This window comes from Giraffa tippelskirchi, chromosome 3 (assembly GCF_054371585.1).
Source record: "Giraffa tippelskirchi isolate mGirTip1 chromosome 3, T2T-mGirTip1v1.2.pri, whole genome shotgun sequence".
NCBI classification, from domain to species: Eukaryota; Metazoa; Chordata; class Mammalia; order Artiodactyla; family Giraffidae; genus Giraffa; species Giraffa tippelskirchi.
In genome coordinates, this window is record NC_137277.1 from 135622800 (window position 1) to 135648537 (window position 25738).

General features: G+C 38.9%; 1 protein-coding gene and 1 non-coding gene across 3 annotated transcripts in view; both read left to right on the forward strand.

Moving 5' to 3' along the window:
* CNTNAP5 (contactin associated protein family member 5) overlaps positions 1–25738 on the forward strand; it is a 982292-nt gene that overhangs the window by 154330 nt on the left and 802224 nt on the right. The gene's annotated exons all lie outside the window — the stretch shown is intronic.
* On the forward strand, positions 13295–13366 carry TRNAW-CCA (transfer RNA tryptophan (anticodon CCA)). The gene has a single exon. It is a non-coding gene; the product is annotated as a tRNA-Trp (tRNA).

A 25738-nucleotide genomic window follows, 5' to 3' on the forward strand; every position in this document is an offset into this window, starting at 1 on the left:
GCAGGCCCACACCTCCCCAAGTCACAAAGCCCACTTTGGAACCAGTAGAGAAGCAGTTCCTACACTCAGCACTGCCTCCTGCCTTCTTTATTTTTGGTTCTCTCTGCTGTTAAGTTCACTTTCATGTCTTCTCTCCCACCAGACTGTAAGCCTTCTTGAGGGCACAGGCTGGAGGTTATCAAGTACGTTCTTCAGAGCCCCTTTCCTCCAGGGGCTCAAAGTGTGGGGTGAACTGAAGTGGTATCTGAGACCAGTCCTTTCTTTCAGGATTGACTGGGGTGGTAGGTGTCTCTGTGGGGCTGAGTTTGGGGCAGGTATAAGGCAGGTAGAGATGAGGGCCATGGTGATACAACAAGCAGGGACATGGGTGATGCACCCATACAAAGGCCAATGAACATGTTATAAGAGAAGAATCCAGTTCATCCATCAGCAAAAATTAATTGTGAAGATGATGGAAAACCCCAATAGAGAAAATATCTCTCATTGAAAGAAAACTTCAATATGGGCAGTTTCTACAAAGGCTCTTGAGTTATGAATGGAAGCTGCAAAGACTTGACATTTGTTGTGAACTTTCAAGGAACACTGAGCAAAATACAGTGATTGATTGTTTTTGAAAAATAATAGCCTGTAATGCAATCATGCAATTCCAGCGAAATCCACTGGCAAACTCCATCTAAGGTCAAGAAACTTTGTTGGGATGACAGTGCTTCCACAGTTTAAGTAAAACAGCCAAATACTAATTCCTAGTTTGTTTTTGATTTTGTTTTGAAGGTGCAGAACAAAATGACAGTGTGTATAGAGCCCTTTGCCAGAGTTAGGCTCAATATAACTCTACAGCTTACAAACAGGAGAGTCTGTGAAGGCCACAGCCCCTGCTTCCCAGTGTCAGGGTCACAGAGCGGAGGGAGGTCCAGCACTTGCCAGGTCACATGGATGTCTCGCTTTTTTCATGTGGGCAAAGATAATGGGCTGATGTCTGGTTGAGAGCAACATCCATGTAAAATCTTTAGCCAAGACCAGAATGGCTCAACCGTATATTTAAGGGAGTCAGTTATGTATTCAAACTTCAGAGAGAGAAAAGAAAGAAAGACTTAGAAAAGCAGAGTAGCAACTAAGCAGGGACACTAATGGGTGACACCAATAAATAGGCAGGAGGCACACAGAGATAGTGATGAACCTTGAACAGCAAGGAGATCAAACCAGTCAGTCCTAAAGGGAATCAACCCTAAATATTCATTGGAAGGGCTGATGCTGAAGCTGAAGCTCCAATACTTTGGCCACCCGATGAGGAGAGCCGACTCATTGGAAAAGACCCTGATGCTGGGAAAGATTGAGGGCAGGAGGAGAAGAGGGTGACAGAGCATGAGATGATTGGATGACATCTCTAACCCAATGGACATGAGTTTGAGCAAACTTTAGGAGACGGTGAAGACGGGGATACCTGGCGTGCTGCAGTCCATGAGGTCCCAAAAAGTCGGATATGACTTAGGGACTGAAGAGCAATAACAAAAACCCACTATAATACTTCATCTGCCTAACTTTTTTTTTTTTTTTTTTCTGAAAGGGTATTGGGTTGAGTTTTGTTTCAGTCAATGACATAGCCTTTCCTTTTCTCTCCGTGCATTACTCTGGGAGAAATCTTAAGGATCTGACTTGGCCATTTGACATGATTGAGGACCTGAGTTAGCTTTTCAGATATCTTGCCAATATTAGCATTGTGTGCAGATGCTTCTCAAATGAATGGTCCCCTGGGACCTGGGTAGAGATGTGCTGTTTAAACACATAGCAGTGTCCTCTGCCACGTTGAAAGGTGGCAACTTCTGGATGTCTTCCTCTGGGTAAACTGTGGGAGCTTTCCACAGAGTGTCTGGGACAAACTTCCAGGCTGAGGAGCTGCTGGGTGACAGCAAGCTGGTCACAGAGCAGGGTCACAGTCATGGTGTTGCCATGGGCCATGGGGAGCAGTGGCCATCTCTCCACATGTGGATACCCACCTCTGTGGCAAAGTGCAACTCTGGTTGGTGAAAAGACTACCAGAGCAGGGAAAATGGCAGGAAGTGCCCACTGAGGTAGCCAGGGAAAAGCACACAGGACAGAGCAGAAAGACATGTTCATAGACCCTCCAGCTGTCCATTCCTATCCAGTGACCTTGAATCCATTCCCCTGACTCCCTTAAACCTTATTCTTAGCATCTTAGATAGGAAACCCCACAGGCCCTGGTGGCCACATTCTGACCCATTCACCATCCTAGAAGCTCCTGACTTCCTTTTCCACTTCATTGACCTCACCTTACATATTGATTTTTCCATTTCTATGTTGCTCAGAATTATAGTAACATCCCCACACAGCTGCCACTCAGATGGCAAGACAGTTAGTGCTTTTTCCAAACAGGATCAAATTACAGCAGGAAGGTACAATGTTACCTTCCATCAAGCAACTTCACACGTTCTGGTGATTCCCCTGCCCTCCACAAATGCCCTCTTTCCCTGCTCACTGGCTTGAAGCCACCTCTTCTCCTTGAGCAAGTCTAGGTAAAGAAGCGGAAGTCTAGTTTCTGTTATTTATTGAACACATAAGTCATGGTATCTCAATCTACCAGCTGCAAAATATCCTTGCATAGCATAGTTTTGATTACCATGGGCCTAACATAGCCAAATCACCACAAACCCTCAGCACTTGGCTAATTTGAGCTATTCTCTCTCTCTCTCTCTCTCTCTCTCTCTCTCTCTCTATATATATATATATATATATATATATATATATATATATATATATATATAAAGGCCTTGTTATGACAGATCCTGGCTGGACACCAAGGATCATGGAAAGGCAGAGAAGAATGATGGCTTAGGCTGTCTGACTCTAAGCAGGCCTCACCAGAGTCTTGGAGTCATCATGCTGGCTAGAGACGTTCTCAGAGGCTGCAATGTGCACACAGTTTCTGTTTTTATCTCAGACTCTTGACCTTCCCCTGTTTCTGGTTTTGGGAATTTACTGTGTCCCTGGAGTCAAGGCCTGTCGGCCAGAGTAAGAGACATGGTGCCCTCACCCTGCTGGGTGTTCAGCAGAATAAAGGTCAAGCTTTTCTGGGATATGTGGTAAATGCTGAAACAGCACTCTCTGAGGAAAAGGCTCCAGAAAGGTTTTCCATCAGCCACACTTGGTTGTGGTTCATGCTCTATATTGGCAAAGAGCAACACAGTGCCCTTCCCCACCCACGCACAAGCCACAATCTCCGTTGGCCAACTTCGTGGCTCATTGGCCACACCCATGTGTCCCTCTAACAGCATCTACTATTAATGCCACCAGAATGTTTAATGGTTGAGTAATTAATAGTTCAGTCCTATTTCTGTTTCTCTATCATGGTTTGATTAAATATAGTTCACATTATTTTCAAGATCTTGATGTTTCTGTATCTCAAGTGCTCATATTTAAAAAAAATATATTATCTTCCGATTCATCTTGAGTTTGTTTTTGTAAGTCTTTTTCTACTCTTAATGTTTCCACCTAGAGGATTTTTTTTTTAGCATTTGTTGTAAGGCTGGTTTGATGGTGCTGAATTCTCTTAGCTTTTGCTTGTCTGTAGAGCTTTGGATTTCTCCCGGAATCTGAGTGAGATCCTTGCTGGGTAGAGTAATATTGGTTGTAGGTTTTTCCCTTTCATCACTTTAAATATATCTTGCCACTCCCTTCTGGCCTGCAGAGTTTCTGCTGGAAAATCAGCTGATAACCTTATGGGGATTCCTTGGGATGCTCTTTGTATCTTTTATTGACATATGTACACTACCATGTATAAAACAGAGAGGTGGCAGGAACTTGCTATACAGCACAGGGAGCTCAGCTCAGTGCTCTGCAATGACCTAGAGGGGTAGGATGGGGGAACACTGGGAGGCAGGTCCAAGGGAGAGGGGATATATGCATACATATAGCTGATTCACTTCATTGTATACCAGAAACTAACACACTATTATAAAGAAATTATACTCCAATAAAAAGTTTATCTAGAGAGAAGCTCCATTTTCTGTCTCAAAACAGCAATGAAAATAGAAATTCTTGAGAGAATTGGGAAATATATACAATATGAGAGGCATAATTATTATTAATAATTTGGGAGAAACTGTTAAATAACCACTAATGTTTTACATTTCTCCATTTATAAAAAGAACACAATAACACATGCTCAATTTAGAAAGTGTATGCATTACAAAAAATTAGAAAATACAAAACACCAGTAACTGAATGGTTGAGTAATAATTACTTGTAACATTTTGATATTATGGCTTCTGTCTTGCTGTATTTTTAAATGCTCTCTCTACATATATAGAGAGATTAGTTGTTACCATATAAATATATATTAATATCAGTGTCAGACACATGTAAATTACATGTGCATAAGCATACAGAAACATATGTGTGTAGAAAGAAACTTACATATTTAATATTTAAAGTTTATTATTTTCATTTTCTTATGCTGAACCTTATATTGTAATTTTTCCCAGGTCATTAAATGGTCCTCAAAGCTATGATTTTAAAATATTTAAAAATTATTATAATGAAAATTCGCATACCTGAGTTTCTGAAGCTGAAACTACTGTTTCTATAGGAGAGTTTGCTGTGTCCTTATGCTGTTCCCAGAATCTCTTTCCTCTTTTCTCATTTCTTCATTGCACCCACATCCCTGGTCTAGAAAAGTCACTGCACCTGCCAGCAAACACACCTCTAGAATTCAGTCCCCAGCAACACAACCAATGGTCATTGAATGAGAGACAGTTTCCCTTGCTTCACATCTCATTATCAACGACATGAATTAATTTATGTGGCTGAATTAAGGGGAAGGAAATACCACTTCTGGAGCTTAATGGTGAAATAACTCAAAGCGGAAAGTGCAGAGCTCTGAAGCGGGCTTCCTCGTAGGAGTTTGGGAACATCTAAGTCAGGCAACACGTGCGTTTAGGGAAACAGATAATCATCTGTTTCCTCAAGAAAGACTGCTGGGCCCTCTGAGAGCATAAGAAAATAGACACTGAAGTCAGTTGAATCTGGACTCAAATCCTGCCTCTTTTGCCTAAAAGGTGTGCATCTGTACCTAAACTTCTTTCCCTATAAGTTGGCTCCTCTTTGTAAAGCAGTGGCAAGCCCATGACTGTTTGACAGTGGGAGGAATAGATATGTGAATGTATGAATTGTGCCTGACACCTCGAAGATGTCATAAGCACACACTTCCCATAGAATCACACAATAAAATAAACTGGAGGCAGTGTCTCTCCAACGGTTGAATTAAACCCATCCTACATCTACATCAGCTATTAGACTTTTATTTTTTCCTTTTACTCCCCTTCTTCAGCATCCATTCCTGTCTCACCTACATTATCGTGTGTATGGAGAGCTGTCTTTTTTCTTAAGGATTAAGGCAACTTCCTTTCCACTGAAACTTTTAAACATGTAAAAATGAACTCCCTCCACCAATCAAGATGATTGCTAGGTGATAAACTTAATTCTTTTATTATATCCTTGTGTCTGATATTTTAAGTATAAATATCGATTTCCACTAAACCTTATCCACATTCATGTCATCATTTAGTTGATGACATTAGAAACTGGCTGGTACTCTAATTATAGTCTGATCAATCTGAACAAAATTTAGGGCTTAATTAAGGATTGGGGGCAGGAGGAGAAGGGGACGACAGAGGATGAGATGGTTGGATGGCATCCGACTCGATGGACGTGGGTTTGGGTAAACTCCGGGAGCTGGTAATGGACAGGGAGGCCTGGCGTGCTGCAATTCATGGGGTTGCAAAGAGTTGGACACGACTGAGCAACTGAACTGAACTGACTGATATACTGAGATATCTTTTAGTCGTCTGAACATCTTATTTAATGTTATAGTTTTAGTATGTCCTTGTATATTACCATTTAGCTTGTGTTCCTCTAAGATCACAAAGTCTACTTTGGTCTCAGTCACTCAGAAGGAAAACTCCTTCATCATCTTTAGCTTGAAATGTTTTTGACACTATGATGGTGATAATGGTGGTAATTATATTTTGTCTGTTTAACTCCTGAGATTAAGGCAGACTTTTAAGTTACCTACATTTTTCTTTAGACTCTAGTTTGCTTATTATCACAGATTATATATAAAAAACTTTCCAGGCTTCCCTGGTGGCTCAGTGGTAGAGAATACTCCTGCCAATGCAGGAGACATGGGATAGAACCCTGGTCCAGTAAGATCCCACATGCCTTGGGGCAATGAAGTCTGTGTGCCATAACTACTGAGCCTGTGCCCTAGAGCCTGGGGGCTGCAACTACTGAGCCAAGTGTTGTAACTACTGGAACGCATTCACTATAGAGCCTTGTTCTGCATCAAGAGAAGTCACTGCAATGAGAAGCCCTTACACCGCCAACTACAGAGTAGCCCCCACTCACCACAATTAGAGAAAAGCCAGTGCATCAATGCAGACCCAGCATATCCAAAAATAAACAAATAAATAAATAACTTTTCAAAAAAGCTTTCCTAATTTCAGAGCTCTTCCCAACAAGACTGTGTGAAAATTAATTCCTTACCCACCTACCCACAATCTGCTCTCAGTTCAGTTCAGTTCAGTCCCTGAGTCATGTCCGACTCTTTGCAACCCCATGAACCGCAGCATGCCAGGCCTCCCTGTCCATCACCAACTCCCGGAGTTTACCCAAACCCATGCCCATCGAGTCGGTGATGCCATCAAACCTTCTCATCCTCTGTCGGCCCCTTCTCCTCCTGCCCTCAATATTTCCCAGCATCAGGGTCTTTTCAAATGAGTCAACTCTTCGCATGAGGTGGCCAAAGTATTGGAGTTTCAGCTTTGGCATCAGTCCTTCCAATGAACAACCAGGACTGATCTCCTTTAGGATGGACTGGTTGGATCTCCTTGCAGTCCAAGGAACTCTCAAGAGTCTTCTCCAACACCACAGTTCGAAAGCATCAATTCTGTGGTGCTCAGCTTTCTTCACCGTCCAACTCTCACATCCATACATGACTACTGGAAAAATCTGCTCTCACTCCAGTTCTTTCCCTTGGCCTTGCTCACACATTCATCAATGTTCAGTCTATAATTAGATATTGGTACTACACACATCACAGAATCAATTTTACTTAGGGAAATATGGGGATATTTTTATTCATTTTTAAATACAAGACAATAACATGAAAGTGTTACTTCAAGTGATCACATTATTGTCAGAGACTACAATCTACAAAACCAGGAGTGATCAACATTCAGGATGAAGATGCTTTCTTTAATTATATGAAATGTCAGCCTGCAAGTCACATGGAGTGGATGAGGGGTTTTACTACAGTTCACCCAAAGACAAATGCACTTCCACCTTCCAAACATAAAAATCCAAATCCTGTGGCTTTAGCAGAATTAATAGGATTTTGATGCATGCCTTATAGGCTTGACTTTTAAAGTCCAATAGCTGGCCTCATGCCTGTGCTTGACACTGCTCATCTGCTCATTTCTGTTCCCAAAGGCCAACATTATTTCAGAATATACTTTTTCTATTTCCATCAAAACCTGGAAGGTCATCTCTGGAAAATAAACCTGTGGATTTTTTTTTTTTCTTACCAATGTGATTTGGATGATTCCACAGTAAATGAAAGAGATAAAAATATATGATTTGAGAAAACTTAAGACGGTAAATAAGAAAGAAAAAAAAAAGTTTCGTTTCTGGTCTGTTATCCAGCAATTAATTTCATGAAATAGTATTCTGATAGTTTACAAACAATGCATGAAAATACACAGTGGTCTTTGACAGGACTTCAAAGAGCCTGCTGAGCCAAGATGATTTCCCTCACAGAAAATCGATTTCCTGTAAATGGTGAAGAAGCAAATATTTTAGACCAACATCGGATATGATTCTCTTGAGTCTATTTTCTGCTTGTTTTCTGGAAGCACTCAATGGAAATTTGAAATAGATATTTTGTACCATTGTCTATTTCTCTTCTTTCCATGGTCACTGGTGATATCAAAGTTAATATTTTATGTATATTTTTAGACCCAGCTTTCTCTCACAAAATATTTTATACCATTAAATAAATATTGGGTGTTTGCTGTTTTCAATCTGATCAAAAATGTTAGTGAGTGATGAAGAAAAGATAAACGTTCAGTAATAAGTCCCAGTTACCACCTTCCCATCCTTTGGTTGTCAGGAATCCAAACAATAAATGAGAGATTTAGTAATATTCAGATAAAGCTAAATTTGCATATAAATCCAAAGTGAACTGTATTATCACTTATTATAACTAATCCCAACAATCGATAAAAATCATTAAAAAAATTAAGATATTGTTGGATAAGATGTTTTTTGAACACTTACAGTTTAAGAAATGTTTCCATTTTCTCAGCTCCAGATTTCAGGAAGTAAAAATCACCCCCTTGCTAATTCCAGCTCTGCTATCTAAGTAACAGGAAATGCCTCCTCTGCCAGCTCATTTCCTCATATTGTTCTCTTTCAATGGGCCCCTTGGCTACATTTTTGCACCTCTTTCTCCCTTCAGATGTATTGAGCCTAGTAAAAGCCTGCAGCTTCCAAAGGAAAAAGACCTGAGGTCAGAGACACCCAGGAGCACCGTGAATTCTCCTTTTGCTAGAGAAAGTGCAGGGGAGTCAGAGAAGCCAGAGATTTTTATCTGGCAGAGTGTACTCATTTACACCGATATGTTAAAAGAAAACAAGAACTGATCTTTAAAAACCTTTTTAATGTAATTTTATATTTGACTTAATCTGAATATTAATTTCATATTTATTTATTTATATTTTATATATAATACTATGTCTTTTGTAAAACCCTTGATGTTTCTTCAAATAGGAATACTAGTTAGTACAGCATCTTGCTTTGGGAGTTCAGTGAATAATTGTAAAATAAATATGGGACCTCCCTGGTGGTCCAGTGGTTAAGAATATACCTTCCAATGCAGGGAATACAAGTTTGATGCCTGGTGGGAGAATTAAGATCCCACATTGCTGTTGGGTGACTAAGTCTGTGTGCTACTAGAGAAGTCTGTGCGCAGCAACAAAAGATACTTCATGCCTCAACGAAGTTCCCACGTGCCACAACTGAGACCTGACACAGCTATATAAATGTATACATACACACATAATAAATATTTTATAAAATAATGATCATAGAAATAATAAATTAAGGTATATATGAATTTCTGTTACCAAGTAATTTTATTATATTTCTGAGTCAAAATTCAATTATGTAGGAATTCCTTTCCTTGTCCATAATAAGCTGTGACAATATGGGATTTTATTCAGTATATAAAATATACTGAATATATATATATATATATATATATATATATATATATAATTCTCCAGGCCAGAATATTGGAGTGGGTAGCTGTTCCCTTCTCCAGGAATATATTACCTATATGAAAATATATCTCTACCCAGGTATCATTTTATCCTTACTGTTCTGTGTTTTTTTGTTTCTAGCTAGCTACCTGTCTCCTAATACATTTTCATTCTAGAAGCAATGCTGCTCTTTGATCTAGAAAACAAGTCAGAGGGGTGAAAGAAGCCCAGTGAATTACATGAAAATCATCCTGGACAAAGTAGGAGGAAACTTAGTTCCAGTCCTCACTTTGGTCTTCACTGTCTGCATGTGGTTGGATAAGTTAACTTCGTTTTCTATGTTCTATTCTTTATCTAATGAAAGTCCTGTATCTCTTCCTGTATTACATGTTTGTGGTGGGAAGCAAATAAGATTAACAATGCATTCTAAGATACAGAAAATGTTATGCGTGTATGATAGTATTATTTATACAATGGTGTTAATAGTGTTAGTTATATGGTAAACCTATACTTAACAAACAGACTAGGCTTCTCTCTCTACATCTTCAAGCTGTTCATTTTCATAAGCAGCAAAGTAGTAAAGAAACCCCTCAATATGGAAGACATTCTGCTTATTCATTTTTGTGATGTGGTCAGTCCTTAAATATTTGTCTTAGATATCACTTTTTTTTTTCAGATGTTACTTCTACCAGGAAGTCTGATACATCACTATGATTTAGAGTCTTCTTTTCTATGGACATTTAATTATGTATTCCAACCACTGAACACAGTGATTGGCATTTAATAAATATTCATTTATGAAAAAATAAATGAACATTTTAATGAATGAATGAAATATATGTCTGTAAGTGAAAGGTTCCTTTAAAATTCTTTATTTCTCCAATTCAATTTATAACATCAGCTCCTAAAAGATACAGTCTCTGCTAATTATTTTGTGATAACCTTGAAATCCTAGAAAGGATTTTCTTCTAAACTATTTTCAATAAATAGTTAAAATGTCTACTTTCCTTTCAAATACATTCAAGTCTTAAGAAAAGTTGAAAATGAAATGTATGTTCAATGTGTTGTAATCCAGTGAAATCAATTGATATTGAATTTATGTCACTGTGCTTCTGCTAGGTTGAATAGTTTCCTTTCAGAAACCATCATCCATTGCATTAATCAATCTAATCAAATAGTGAATCACAGTCAATCTTTTCTCACTTGGCAAATGTATAAAAAACACATTTTATGTCTTTCATTGCAATCCCAGTGTGGTCGCTTTCTTTCTTTTTTTTTTTAAAGGATGGTTATAATGAGTTTGACTTAATTTATTCATATATTCATTCAAAACCCATTCTTTAGTGTAATGCACAAGGAATCCTCAAAGGCTGAGGGTAAAGAGATGAATGATAACATCCTCCCCCTCAGATGCTCACTATCATGGTGGGGATGTAGATAAGTAGATAATTATAAGAGATTATGCTAGTTAGGTCCAATATAGTTAGATACCCAGGATTTTGACAAAGAAAGGAAGAGAAAACTACATGGATAAAGAAATTTGGAAGATTCCAAAGGAAGTTATGTATTTGCTAAAGGATCAAAGATTCCTGCAGGGTGGTGAGAGGGTTTGGGTGAGGGAGAGGGTGTTTGGGGAGACATTTGAGGGAGACAGAACAATGTGCAAAAGACAAATAGACAAAAAAGGACAGAGACATCTTTGTGACTAAAAATATATTGGCTGGATTATAGGAATGTCATATTTGGATATCTGATAGAAGGGAAGGAAATAAAGCTGGAAATAGGCAGGAATTACTTCTAAAAGGACCACATACGCCCTCCTCAGGTTTTTTCTTTTGGCAGAGGAGGTGTAAACAAAGAAACATTGTGATCAGATGAGCACTTGGAAGTATGGCTCAGATGTAGAGTTGCCAGATAAAATGCAGTTAAATTTCAGATAATAAATATTTTTTAGGATAAGCACATTCCAAATATTGTGTTGGACATAGAATAAAAAAGTATTATTCATTGTTGACCTAAAATTCAACTCTGTGTACCCTGAACTGTGTACGTGTTAAATGAGCTTACTCTGACAGAGGTGTCGAGAATAAACTGGTGAAGAATATACAAGGCAGAAAGGCCAAGTTGGGGGATAAGTTATTAAAGTCTAGATTCACCACAGTTGTGACAGGGCTGCCCTGCACTAGATTTCAGAATGTGAACCGTGTTGTTATGGTTACTGAGAATCAGAGAGGCAACGCTTGAGGAGAAACCCTGTCTATAGATCTTTCTACCTTATTCGGAAGTCATTTGATATTTTGGGATGAATAGATAATTTTACTGACAAGCATAGACATACACTAAACCAGGGAGAGTGTGGCACGAATGCTTGTCTACTTTGAATGCTGTGGGATCACGTACATGCAGTAGTAATAAAACTTGGGGATACAAAAACTTAATACATTTATCTTGGTTTCAGGGAGTTTTCCAAACATGCACAATATGGGTGTTTGTGTAATGCTTTGAAATTTTCAAGTTCCTCTGACACTTATTATCTCAGATCTATAACAAATGGGCTTACACTCAGGGGTCAACCTGCACATATAGAAATATTCTACCTTAGCTCTCCTATTAAAGTACCCTCCTCTTCAAATCTGAGTTGAAACACCACATTTCTCATCAAAATATTCCTTGTCCACAATTGACTCTCCCTGCCGTTTAGAATGTAGCATTCTTCAGTCTAACACAAGGTGCTCTCTGAGAACTTATTTGATTTTATCTTATGCATTCATTGCCAGCCCCTAGGCTGTAAGCCACCAAAGGGAAGGGCAAATCCTAGTGTTTTTTAAGAAAACTCTATATGAGTATCTTAGGGAGTGTTGGGCACATCCAAGTCTTTTAATAAATATCTGATTATCAGACTAGCATTGGCAGAGCTAGAAGTAAATAAAAGTTTCTTGATATGCAGCCTTCTGGTCTTTGGGGCTTTCCTCATATCCCTCCCCCACTTTTTAAAATTTCATCCCTGTGGAACCAAGCAGAGGTTAGTTTGGGAACAGAGCAAACATAAAAACTGTAGGCTAAAGTATTGTTCAGAAGATACATCATTCATCTCCCAAATTTAATGCAGGATGGGCGTAAACCAAACTCAAGGAGCAGTCTCTATATGAACTGTACCACGGTATAGTTTAACAGTGAGATAGAGAGGTCCACACCTGACATACACATACGTTCCCAAGATACCTTAGTCCAAGTCTCGGTCCTTTCCACCCTTACTGGGGCTGTGAGTTTAGCCCGCCTGAATCACCACCAGGTTCTAGAAGAGCTGTCCTGGGAAAGGGAATGTGAGCAGGGCGTCTCTGTGTGCAAAAAGGGTTAATTCACCCACTAGGGTTTCACCCACCCACTTAGAAAGGGGCAGTTATTTTACATTTATGGATCAAGTGTCTGCTTTAATTTGTTAGCATGAGATCATGTATATATACAACTTCAAATAGAATATATGCAAAGTGCATTCACTGTATATTGTATAGAACAATCACTCTCATTCTAACGTGTAAATCAAAATACCCTGGAGAAACTGTTAAAACCTTGGGTCTCAGGATTTCTGATTCAGTTATTCCGGATGTAGTCTGAGAATTAGAGGATTTAACAAGTTTCCAGATGATACTGATTGCACTAATCCAGGGCCACACTTTGAGGTCCATTAATAAGTAATTTATAATCTTATGTTTCTCTCTGCATGTGTCATGCACACATTGATTTATATATGCATACATCCATTCTTTGGTTGTATATTATGGTTAGAGATATACATATATTATATATATATGTTATACATATGTTATATATATGTTATTATATATTATAGTGTAGTCAGATTATACTAGATTAGTAACTATACTAAGTTATATACTAGAATATATACTAGATTATCTATTATACTATAGTTATATAGTATAGTATAGTATAATATCAGGACTTCCCTGGTGGCTCAGAGGTTAAAGCGTCTGCCTCCAATGCAGGAGACCCGGGTTCGATCCCTGGGTCGGGAAGATCCCCTGGAGAAGGAAATGGCAACCCACTCCAGTATTCTTGCCTGGAGAATCCCATGGACGGAGGAGCCTGGTAGGCTACAGTCCACGGGGTCGCAAAGAGTCGGACACGACTGAGCGACTTCACTCACTCACTCGCTCATATAGTATAGTAACTGTACTAGATTACTAACATATGTTAGCAATCTATGTATACTATGTATAACATAGATATACATATATTAGTATACATATGCTTATCTGTACATTTAAATAAACAAGCACACCTATATATAAATATTTACAAATAATATGCATATTTATGGAAGTTGAGTATATATGAACATAAAGATATATAAATGCATATGAAAAGTTATAAAACCGAATATATAATTATACACATATGTACACACAACACACATGAGTGTTTGTATATATATATGTTATTATAAATATATAAAATATGGTATATTTATATAAGTATATGCTGTTGCTTAGTCACTTCATTCGTGTCCGACTCTGTGTGACCCTATGGACTGCAGCTTGCCAGGCTCCTCTGTCCATGCGATTTTCTAGGCAAGAGTACTAGAGTGGGTTGCCATGCCCTCCTCAAGGGGATCTTTCTGACCCAGGGATTGAACCTAGGTCTCCGGAATTGCAGGTAGATTCTTTAAGCCACCAAGGGAGCCCATATAAGTGTATATATATATATATATACACATATACATATATATATATATGCTGGTGCTGCTGCTAAGTCGTTTCAGTCCTGTCTGACACTGTGCGACCCCAGAGATGGCAGCCTACCAGGCTCCTCTGTCCCTGGGATTCTCCAGACAAGAATACTGGAGTGGATTGCCATTTCCTTCTCCAATGCATGCGTGCATGCTAAGTCACTTCAATTGTGTCTGACTCTGTGCGACCCTATGGATAGCAGCCCTCCAGGCTCCTCTGTCCACAGGATTCTCCAGGCAAGAATACTGGAGTGGGTTGCCGTTTCCTTCTCCCATATATATATATATACATATACATATATATATTTGTATAAATATATAAAGTATAATATAAATATGTAAGAAATATATAACTATGTCTGTAGGTGATATTCATACTGTGTATGTACGTGTGTGTATCATTAGTGTCTATTTTGCTTTGCAGCAAAGCCCTTGAAGTGAAGTGTTAATCACTCAGTTGTGCCCAGCTCTTTGCAACCCCATGGACTGGGGCTTCCCAGTCTCTTCTATCCATGGAATTGTCCAGGCAAGAATACTGGAGTGAATTGCCATTTCCTTCTCCAGGGGATCTTCCCGACTCAGGGATCAAACCCAAGTCTCCTGCATTGCAGGCAGACTCTATCATCTGAGCCATCAAGGAAGCTCTTAACAAAGCCCTTAGTAAGTCAAACATCAAGCTCCATACTTTCTGTCAAACTTGTAAGAAACAGTGCTTAAGTGTTCTAATCTCAAGGCAGAGCTGTCTTCATACTAGTCCCTTTAAATTTTATTAGCAGGGTGATCTTTTCAATTTCTCTGGAGCCTCACCCATATTTGCCATATTTCACCTAGGGAAGTGTTGAATTATACAAGCACCATGTTCTTGCAGAACCACCAGGATCCTTCTGTAAAGTCAAATTTCAATCATTTCACTTTTTTTCCTTCCTCTCAAGAGACAGTACAATCTCTCTCACATTTAACTGACAAAATTAATGAATATGTAATACAAACCTAATGTGTTGTGTGCTCCTGGGTCATATCTCCTCCATCAGCTGGAAGTATCATTTTCATCCAAGACAAGCATTGTCTTTGTAGAAGGAGGAAATGAGAACCATTAGTTTGGGACCTGATGATTTGGGAGTGCAGAGGAAGCAGCAAAAGAAATGAAAGCCCCAGTTTAACCAGATTTTTTTTGACACTCAGTATAATAATAGCTTCTTTCTTCCTGATAAGATACCACTATCCTTCTTGCTCCAAAGATGTTCAAACACAATGGAAGAAAGAGAAGAGGGACCTGGAAGAAGGAAAAAAAAAAAAAAAGGTCCAGATAATATACAGATTGTTTTATATTACCAGTCACTGTGCTTCCTAGTCAGGATTAACCTCTTTGTACATCATGTCACTATATTGCAATAAATATTATCCTTCCCACATGACTCTGTTAGTGGGAGCTCAGGATCTTTTGGGCTTCCCTTGTGGCTCAGCTGGTAAAGAATCTGCCTCCAATGCGGAATACCTGGGTTCGATCCCTAGATTGTGACGATTCCCCTGGAGAAAGGAAAGGCTACCCACTCCAGTACTCTGGCCTGGAGAATTCCATGGACTGTTAGTCCATGGGGTCACAAAGAGTCGGACATGACTAAGCAACTTTCACTTTCAAGATCTTTTAATAGAATTGTGATGGACTCTCAACTCAAAGTAGAAGAGCCAGAATTTGAACTAAGATCAGTTTGATCCCAAAGCTGAAATTCAGAAATTTATATCAGCGTTTGCCTTAAGTGATCTGCAAGAGAGGGTTAGAAAGTAAACTTCCCTGGGAATTTACCCAAATACATGTATCCCATTGGAGATAAGAGGAGGAATCAATTTGGAATATAAGGGATGAGAGGTGAGGTATAGGTAGTGAGCTGTTGACATCAGCATTTATTAAATACAGAATGGTGAGCTGCCCACCCACGATTCTCCTTGGTGTGAAGTCTGAGTTTCATGTACTTTTATGTCTGTGGCATTTATTGGTGGGTTTGACCAATACCTCAATAAGTTCACAACAAGAAATCAATTGCCCAACTTGAGTTTGCAGTGCATAAAGTTAGTCTAGGGCTTCCCTGGTGGCTCAGACAGTAAAGAATCTGCATGCAATGTGGGAGACCTGAGTTTGATCCCTGGATCAGGAAGATCCCCTGGATAACTTATCCTACTAGTGATGCCAAAAGCTCAGCCTCTCTGTGCACCTATGCCAAATCCAATCTTGGAGACAGAGTTTTGCATGAAGTAAAAAAGAATAGCATAATTGATTTGTCTGGCAAAAGGGAACTGCTCTCAAAAGCTATGTGTTTGATAAGGCATTTTATGGGGGCAACAGTTCAAGGGTGAGGTTGCTGATAAGATTAGGGTATATTCAGAGACAACGCTCCTTTATACTGGCCTCCGATGGTCTTTCTCTGGAATCAAATGCTGACACATTTCATATGTTGGGTTTTAATTCTGAAAAGAGGCTTAAAGACATTGTCATATGAGTCCCTTGAGGTGGAACCACAAACCTGCCCCAAAGCTGTACTATTGTTTCTTGGTTGCTCCTTCCTCACCTCTAAATCCTTTCCTTCCCTGATGAGAAACTCTCTGATCTGCCATTTGAGAATCAGGGAAGGTCATGGAAACTGAACAGAAAGGCTCCCATGCCCAGAAACCTTACAGGGTCCTATTCCGTTTCTCTAGTTCTATAATGCATGAATGTTATTGTTTAGGAAATAAATTTTGTTTCATAAAATATGATAAGGTTAAATGTAAATAACGCAGAAAGAGAGGAAACACTGACTCAGCACCTGAAATTATACATAATCAATGGTGAATCATCTGAGATTATGGTTTATTACAGAGGTGGGAGAAGGTCCCTAAATATCTGCTCAGGGAATGAGGATGGACACAGAAATGAGAAGATTGCGGAGTGGGAGTCAAAGTGTTCTGATCTCACTAGTTTCCTGGTCTCTAACCTTCTGAGCTGATTTTTAACAGGAAATGGGAAGGGTTGATTCTGAGGATTGGGGCACCTTCTGCACAAAGGCCTTCCTGGCAGTCTTTCTTTCAAGAAGTGTTGCTGGAAAGATTACCATTGACCCGTTTGGAAAACAGGAATTCAGAAGATAGGAAAAACTATGGTAAAGAGGTTTATGAAATCAGCTAAACCAGTGTTTCCAGTGATACTTGCAGAAGTTTAAAAATCATATCCCCTTACAAGTTGTAGAGTGATCCTTAAAATTAAGCAAATTCATTGAAATATCTGTTTACAAAAGAAAGAGAGAACTACTTCAACACTAGCGAGAATTAAAGAGTGGCATCTGTCACATTTTGGACATTCTGCTGTCATGAAGAATGAACTTAATCATGACCTAAGGGATTTTACATCTGGATGTCTTAAATCTGGCCTAAATGATTGAACACAAGACCATGTATGATGTGATTTCAGTATTTTGAAGATTAAGCCTTTCATGAGTTCTTCAATGTTTCCTTGCATCAAACTGAAATCAACCAAAATGTTTAGGAAATACATACTCCAATCAAGTGCATTCTCTAGAAAAATTAGGGATTGTCATTTTTAATTCTTGTCATTTATGCAAAAAATATTCAATGGGCACCTGGTCAGTTGTTCTTTTAGGTACCAGACATACAGCAATAAACAAAACAGAAATTTCTGACCTGTTAAGTTTACATCTTAGTGGAGAGAAGTACAATAAATCAGTACAGTGTGTAATATTCTGAGTATTTTGCATGTTTAAAACTTTCGTAAGGTCTCCTAGGCTTTGTTATTCAGATGGCTCCAGGAATCATTGCTAACTCTGTGAGGAGTAGAGGCCATACCTCTTGGAGGGGTCTTCAAACACCTACTCTGAAATTTCCTGGTCCCTTTACCCTGGACAGGTCACTGAACAAACCAGAGCCTACAGCTCCAGTATTATGGCTATCATGTTTACCTTGAAAGTTATTAAGAGTTTAATAGAAGATTATCTACATATAAAAGAGTATGAAGGAACTGATGATAAGGATCTTCACAACCTTCCTGGATAATCTTTTTTATCATACTCTCATCCACATGATAAACTCATGATAAACATGATAATCCACATGATTACCCAGGGAGAGAAAAAGCCCTTGCATCTAGAGAGACTGCTCTTGCTTTATCTTGTTTTGTTTGTATTTATTAGACAGTACAGGAGTGTACATTTTCAGAACTAGCAGGACATTTGTCATTAGACTGCTAGTAAATTTGAAAACACTTTATAAGGTCACAGGATTGCTATTCTAGATGTGTAAGTGATAATTAGTTCATCAAAGGACATGAGGATTAAGGTATTTGAGACTGAGTTGCCATCAGCACATGCGCCATGAAAGTCAGAGCAGAGTAGGCATCATGCCCTTATTCAGCTTTCCATCTGCCTCCTGCGCCACCTTTAATCAGGTCTTTTTTTTCTTAATTAATTTTTATTGGAGTATGGTTGCTTTACAATGTTCTGTTAGTTTCTACTGTACAGCAAAGTGAATCATGTATATGTACATACACACATATATATATATCCCCTCCTTTTTTTGTATTTCCTTCCTAAAAAGGAAAGGAAGGAAGGTATGTGCTTCCTTCCTTTAAGTTGGAAAGGGAAAAACAAGTATATTAATACATATATGTGCAATCTAGAAATATGGTATAGATGATCTTATTTGCAAAACAGAAATAAAGACAGAGAAGTAGAGAACAAATATATGGACACCAATGGGGAAATGGGGAGTGGGATGAATTGGGAGATTGGGATTGGCATAAATGCATTATATATATATATACGTATATATATATATTTATATATATATACGTATATATATATATAAAATAGATAACCGGTCTTTTAACCGCAGTGAGCTTTTTTGTATCCAGGAAATTAGAAAACATTACCAAGTTGCCTACCTATTTGTATTGCCTTTGAATCGAGGCTTCTCTCCAAGAAAAAATAAAATATAAAAGCTGCATGCTTGAATTAAAAATTGCAACCTTCATCTGTTTTACTGACCACTTCTCATAATTATCTTTAAGGGTGAGTTTCTCTCTTTGTTCCATAATATATATGTTATTTAAAGAATTTCTTGCTTTGTGGATCTGAACAGGGATAGGAAATGAGCTCACAGTTGGTAGCAGTGATCTTTATGAGCAAATTTCAAGGTAGTTGGAGAAGTCTAACAAGAGGCATTTTTATGAGTTAAACACAACAGAGGGTGGTAACCAACACTGAAGGCTCTATTAGGGGTGAGGTGGTGAGTGTAGTTTCCAATCATGCACTTTTCTCATATGTCAGTTGAGACTGCAATTGACAAATTATCCACACTGGCTCCACAGGACACCTATTGGGTCAAGGATCTTAATCTTAAAAATCCAGACATATTCCAGACTTACATATAATCTCTTCATTGTAAAAAGATTAATCAAAAATGTATGTGACAAGAGAAAAAACTCAATCAATGTACTTGTGCTCCTGGAAGAGACACAGACTTGGAAATTCCTTATACTATATCCACATCTCTGAAACCTCCTCTTCTTTATTAAAACTGGAATAAGTGTGCAATAACAAATATTCATTCCATTCATAAGACCATATTAAATCAACTGATCAATACAGTTGTTAATAACATATGTGTTACATATCTCTCTTTATATATAGTCTATTCCACCATGATTTATACATTTATAAATGCAGCAAATCTAAGCATTAAGTGATCTTTTATTGGAGATAGTTGAGATTACCCTAAATTGATCTTTTATGCTTAGTCTCTTTTCCAATTTTAAAACAAAAAGGCCTCAGGATCATCGTCCAAATGTTCTGTTTTACTAAGAGAACTGTAGTAAAAGAGGTGATTCAGCCAACATTGTGAGGCTTGTTACAGGCAAGACAAGGAATAAAGTTCAGGTATCCTTCTTTCTGGCCGTATTTATTGCTGGCATGATTTTGGTCTTCAATTTTTTTTTCAAATATGTTACCAATAATTTATTCTTTATTTCCCTTTTCTTAAAGACTCAGAATTCTCCAAAGGAAAGTTGTCTCTGTGTTACTGGCTATGAAACTGTATTTTTTTGGCAATTGTTGATGTTGACAGAAACACATGTCTTGGGGGACATCTGGCTTAACAAATTAGTAATGGGCAAGTATAATTATTAATAAGAATGATAATTGTATTCAGCCTGAAGAACAGATGCTATCCCTTTGTATGAAGTGTCCTGATGTTATTAAAATCTGGAAGTTAGTCATTATTAAGAAACTAGGATTTCTGGTCTTATTGAAATCTTAATATTAACTACTACTCTAAAAGTAGTAGTTTTGTATAGGTTACTTTGGGGCTTCCCAGGTGTCTCAGTAGTAAAGAATCTGCCGGCCAACACAGGAAACACAGTTTCGATCCCTGTGTCCAGAAAATCCCCTGGAGTAGGAAATGGCAACCTGTTACAACATTCTTGGTGGGAAAATCCCATGGAGAGAGGAGCCTGGCGAGCTGCAGCCCATGAGGTTGCAAAGAGTTGGAGGTGACTGAGTACATGTGCAGGTACTTTATCCAGTTAAAAGTGATAATAAACATAGATTACATGGTTGATTCAAAGTAGATGAACCAGACTTAAAAGGAAAAAAGTAATGTGTATTTTTCATTTCTTTTTTATTTAATGTCTTCTTAAAATTTTTTTCATTTCATTTAATATTAACATCTTGTGCTTTCTTCCTAAAGCAAAATAAACAAGGATGAAGTGCTAATTAGTATTTATAAGATAATAGTATTAACTTACTCTTTTATTCAGAATTAAAATTCTTGATATATCCAGATGCATAAAATATAGTAATGTCATGTTCACTGTTAAATCGATAAATTTTTATACAGTCTAAACTAGACTCAGAACTTGTTCTAAAATTTTAATACTCTAACATTGGAATATTCCCAAGAAATAATTTTAACCATTTGTAAATAAGATTATCCAAGTCATATCGCATTAGAAATGTTGTTGATATTCAACACGTTAAGCAAGAGAGTATTGATTTCTCAGTATAAATGTGTATACCTCTCTTGCTTTGTTATATTGGAAGGAGAATGACTGTGATTCATCAATGAAATGAATTATTTTGAAATAAAGCAGAAGAAATGTAATATTTTATGATCAGAAAGTGAAATCTCCCAATTGGAATCAAACCCAATTTATATGAGGAATAAAACGAAAGAAAAGAGGAAGAAAGGAAGGAAGGGAAAGAAAATACATTTTAACCAGCATTGTATAATTTCCTTGGGCCTCCTGATATTGGAGGAGATGTTAATATTTAAAGGCACTTCAGATGATGTTTTCTGGAAGGGAGAAGGTTGCGATCACCCTCCATTATTCCAAGGGATGGACTATATAAAATAATAAGCTTGTGTTCTTTGAAGAAAGCGAACAGTAAAACTTGACACAGAGCAAAAGAATTTGGACTCTACTTTTGTACATTCACTCAGCACAGAGGTCCTGAGTGCCTTTGAACAGAGATCTCTACACGAGAACAAGGTGAAGATGAAGATGTGGGTGTTGCTCACGTGAATTTACAGTCAAGGTTAAGAGACAAGTATATTTCCAAATTTGACAATGAAATAGCCCAGCTGACATAGACCATCAGAGAGTAGTAGAGATCACAGAGGAATAACACCCAATCATACTGGCCTGCCACAGGTTCAAATCTTTTGAAAGTAAAACATCCCCTTAAATAAGCACACAGAGTAAGGTATAGGCAGATTGTTCCCAGCCAACTGGTCTCCAGTGAACTAGCACTGGTGGTCTGCCTTCTCTCTTCCGATACTCCTGGGGTGAGTAATCACAATGAAAGCTTTGAGGAAACAATGCTCACTTGGGTTGTTGAGGTGGAGAAGATGGCAAGGACTTCCAGGAAGGAAAAAACACCATTTGAGGGCCCAGGAAGTATGAAAAAAAAAAAGTTCCAGTCAGATAATGGACAGCTATTTTATGGGCTGATAAAAGAAAAGGGAGAAAACAGAGAGATTATACCAATAAGGTATACAGGGCTGTACTAAAAATTTGAACTTTTTAAGCTGTGAGGGGATTCCCTGGTAGCTCAGCTGGTAAAGAATCTGCCTGCAATGCGTGAGACCTGGGTTTGATCCATGGGTTGGGAAGATCCCTTGGAGAAAGGAAAGGCTACCCACTCCAGTATTCTGGACTAGAGAATTCCATGGACTGTATAGTCCATGGAGTAACAAAGAGTCAGACACGACTGAGCAACTTTCACTCACTCACTAAGCTGTGAGGATTCATGGATGAATAACACAGGTTATATGAAGAGACACAAAGAATAAACTGCTAGCTTGTGACTTGGGGCAATTATAAAACTCCTTTCCTTGGGGTGCTTCAAGGATGCATGGCTTCTGTTGGGTTCTGTGAATGGAAAGCATGCAGAAGAGATACAAGGTATACGGTGCGGAGAGTGAGGTCACAATCCATTCCTGCCTGTTGCTACTACAGTTGTTTTTGTCCTTAGAGAAGACTGTGCCTCCTGCTCTCTCCTTCGCCTGCAGTTGCCCTTTGAGCCTTGGATTCTCACCTCTCCCTGGCCTAAGGTGCTCCAGAATGGAGTGGATTTCCCCCCTTCTCCCCACACTCCACAGACTGTCACTTTTATTACATTTTCTGTGTGTCTGAGTGTGCTGTCTGGCTTCCTGTAGAAACTCAGACTGATATTGGTGTCTAAGCACTGTCTCAGTTCAGTTCAGTCGCTCAGTCATATCCAATTCTTTGCAATCCCATGGACGGCAGAGCGCCAGGCCTCCCTGTCCATCACCAGTTCCAGGAGCTTACTCAAACTCATGTCCATTGAGTCTGTGATGCCATCCAACCATCTCATCCTCTGTCATCCCCTTCTCCTCCCGCCTTCAATCTTTCCCACCATAAGGGTCTTTTCAAATGAGTCAGCTCTGCATCAGGTGGCCAAAGTATTGAAGTTTCAGCTTCAACATCAATCCTTCCAATGAAAATCCAGGACTGATTTCCTTTAGGATTGACTGGTTGGATCTCCTTGCAGTCCAAGGGACTCTCAAGAGTCTTCTCCAGCACCACAGTTCAAAAACATCAATTCTTCGGCGCCCAGCTTTCTTCACAGTCAACTCTCACATCCATATATGGCTACTGGAAAAACCATAGCCTTGACTAGATGGACCTTTGTTGGCAAAGTAATGTCTCAGCTTTTTAATAGGCTGTCTAGGTTGGTCATAACGTTCCTTCCAAGGAGCAAGCGTCTTTTAATTTCATGGCTGCAGTCACCATCTGCAGTGATTTTGGAGCCCCCCAAAATAAAGTCTGCCACTATTTCCACTGTTTCTCTATCTATTTGCCATGAAGTGATGGGACTGAATGCTATGATCTTAGTTTTCTGAATGTTGAGCTTTAAGCAACTTTTTCACTCTCCTCTTTCACTTTCAACAAGCTCTTTAGTTTTTCTTCACTTTCTGCCATAAGTGTGGTATCATCTGCATATCTGAGGTTACTGTTATTTCTCCTGGCAATCTTGATTCCAGCTTGTGCTTCATCCAGCCCAGCGTTTCTCAGGATGTACTCTGCATATAAGTTAAATAAGCAAGGTGACAATATACAGCCTTGATGTACTCCTTTTCCTATTTGGAACCAGTCTGATGTTCCATGTTCAGTTCTAACTGTTGATTCCTGACCTGCATACAGATTTCTCAAAAGGCAGGTCAGGTGGTCTGGTATTCCCATCTCTTTCAGTATTTTCCACATTTTATTGTGATCCACACAGTCAAAGGCTTTGGCCTAGTCAACAAAGCAGAAATAGATGTATTTCTGGAACTCTCTTGCTATTTAGTTGATCCAGCAGATGTCAATTTGATCTCTGGTTCCTCTGCCTTTTCTAAAACCAGCTTGAACATCTGGAAGTTCACGGTTCACGTATTGCCTGGCTTGGAGAATTTTGAGCATTACTGTCCTAGCGTGTGAGATGAGTGCAATTGTGTGGTAGTTTGAGCATTCTTTGGCATTGCCTTTCTTTGGGACTGGAATGAAAACTGAACTTTTCCAGTCCTGTGGCCACTGCTGAGTTTTCCAAATTTGCTGGCATATCGAGTGCAACACTTGCACAGCATCATCTTTCAGGATTTGATATAGCTCAACTGGAATTCCATCACCTCTACTAGCTTTGTTTGTACTGATACTTCCTAAGGCCCACTTGACTTCATATTCCAGGATGTCTGGCTCTAGGTGAGTTATCACAGCATCGTGATTATCTGGGTCATGAAGATCTTTTTTGTACAGTTCATCTGTGTATTCTTGCCATCTCTTCTTAATATCTTCTGCTTCTTTTAGGTCCATACCATTTCTGTCCTTTGTTGTGCCCATCTTTGCATGAAATGTTCCCTTGGTATCTCTATTTTTCTTGAAGAAAACTAGGACTCTCTAGGATATCTTAAAGTATCAAAAATGAACTCTCCATTGGTAAGTTTTTGTATCATCTCAGTTGATCTCAACTTTACCCTTCCAGTTGTCAAACCAAAACCCTTGGAGTTCTCTCAACCACCCTCTTTCTCCTACATGCCCCATGCTCTTTTTTAGGTAATCGCATTGACTCTCCCTTCCAAATGCATCCAGAGTCTTGCCTCTTCTCACCAGCCCCTTGGCTGTCACTTTGCTTCAAGCCTTTATAGCAGTACCTTGCATCATCATCTTGAACTGATCTTGGCCTGTGCCCAATACAACAGTTGTGTAACTGCCTGAAAATATAAAGTAGATCATGCTATCCCTCACAACCTCCCACCACTGGCTTCCATATTACTCAAAGGAAAACTCCAGGCCCTTAGTGACCAACAAGCCCTCACGATCTGGCCAGTGATCTCATGGACCTCACACCCCATGCTCTTCACTCACACTTAGTTTGTCCCAACAGCTACAATTTGCTGGGATTTTGTCCATCAGTTCCTGTACCTGCATGTTCTTCCCTTAGATATTATCCGGGCTACCATCCTCAACTCTGGTCAGATGTTATGATCATAAGGAGTCCTAGTCAATCCACCCAATTTAATATCCTATCTCATCTCTTGCTTCCCCCAATATGCCACCCCTCCTTGTGTGGTTCTCTTTTTTTCTTTGTTTCCTAGCATTTATCATTTTCAAACATGCATTGTATACTAGTTCCCTAGGGCTACCATAACAAATTACCAAAAACTGGGTGGCTAAAATAACAGAACTTTATTGTCTCATAGTTTCAGAGGATCAAAGTCCAAAATCAAGGTGTAAACAGCCGTGCTCCCTCTGAAATATCTAAGGGAGAAACCTCCCTACCACTTCTGACTTCTGGCAGCCCCAGACCCCTCTTGGCTGTGGATCAAAACTCCAATCTTTTTCTTTCTCTTCACGTGGTTGTCTTCTGTGTGCTTATGAGCCTCTATGTCACCACATGACACTGTCCCTGTGTGTCAGTGTATGTGTGTCAAATATACCTCTTTTTTAAGGATACCAGTTATAGTGGATTAAAGCTCACCCTCCATGACCTTCTCTTAATTTAATTAAGTCAAATTTGCAAAGATTCTATTTCAGAATGTCATGTACTCAGTTTCTGAGGGGTTCACATATCTTTCTCTTTTTTTTGATGGGCCAGGTGAGGAGAGATGATTCAAC